We start from the raw sequence: 1610 nt of genomic DNA, 5'->3' as shown, positions 1-1610 counted from the left end.
ACTTTGGTTTCAAACCACAGTTCAATAAGGGCATTACAGTTCCTCAACTGTCCAGGAATACCTATATCAAAGTATCGTGAGAAAAGTCTAATATGTTAATATGCTTGAATGAAGTAGATGTGGTTATCGGCATACAGTGAGCACGGATACATTATGTAGGCCTATTACTTATATTGGTTGGTGTTATGTTGTTATGCCTTGCTTTTGAAAAAATAGTCCTTAGTCCCATTCCACAAAGGCCTTTGTGAGTTTGTAAGAGAGGTGATGAATTCTACCGAGACAGGTGACAGAGTCAGGTCTATTTCTTTGACACTTTATTTCATGGTGGTAGGAACACAAGACAAAGGTAATAAAGTTAGTAATGGTCAGGTCATGCCACACTTACTCGGTGCACTGCCCCTTTCAGGAGGTTTTCAATCAAACAGTAGTTTACAGAGGCCAGGCGGATAATCCACATGAAGACATAAATAAGGAACAGAAAATAGATTCAAAACAGTAAATAGCATATCTGTAAAAAGCCAGAGAGGAGTCGTTTTTGAGGCCCCATCTGGGATTTTGTATGAGCATTATTAATATAATTATCATTATTATGTATTAATTTACATTTATGGGGATGAGGCTAATATACTGGTTAAAGTAAGAGCACAGAACAGTATGGATGACAACTCTGCCACCGGTGTGCGGAGACCTGTTTTAAGGCAATTCATAGACAGCTTTCACCCCAACAATAGATTGTGTCTGTTTTACTGTCGAGCCCATGGAATATATCTTCAGAGTGCTTATCTAAGCACACAGAGATGCCCTTTTCATCATTCCAATTCAACAGTCAAATGACAACATGGAAACCGTGGTCATTTGAAACTGTTCATTGGCTGCATGGTGTGCAGTACTGGTATATCTCATGTACACACACAAAAAAGGATTCCTGGTCTCGGGTTACACTCGATTATAGCCAAGCCATATCCTTAAATGTTCTTCCCCTCCCCAATCCCTCCCCATTGACATAAGCATCATTATATGTGTAGTGAATAGACAATTCAGACTTGGTTCCAGTGTATAGTACTAAAAACATAACCTCCACAGTTACACATTGCTAAATTTACACTTAAAAATGGCAGGGCTGTACAAAATGGTGGTGTTTTGTTTTAGGAGGGAAAATAATAAAGAACTTAAACAAAATGATTACAATACCATTGATACTCAACCACGAACAAGCATGTACTGTTTTATAATATTGCCAAGTATCCTATATATCAAAACAAAGTGTTTTTAAGTCAGTCATTGCAGCTTAGGCTACTGTAGTTCAGCAGAAGAAAACTTTTGCATTGCATCAGTTTTTCGAATGTTACAGAATTCATCTTGACAAACCCATGCATGATTACATCTACTTGCATTTGCTATAATATTTTCTTTTTCAATTTGCTGCTGTTCAAAGTTCAAATGTCACATATTTTCACATTATCCCTTTTTCAACAGCAAGAGATAATTCTCATTCAATGCAAGGATATCGCCTAGTTTTCATACAAATTTGAAATGGACTTCAAGTTTTGAAGTTAGAAGAATTTCAATGATGACTGAACATTCCAGGACTGAAAGTTTCAGGGTTCAAT

The sequence above is a fragment of the Nansenia antarctica genome (genome assembly GCF_963989245.1).
Source record: "Nansenia antarctica genome assembly, chromosome: 6".
Taxonomy (NCBI): Eukaryota; Metazoa; Chordata; class Actinopteri; order Argentiniformes; family Microstomatidae; genus Nansenia; species Nansenia antarctica.
This window is presented reverse-complemented; position numbering follows the sequence as displayed.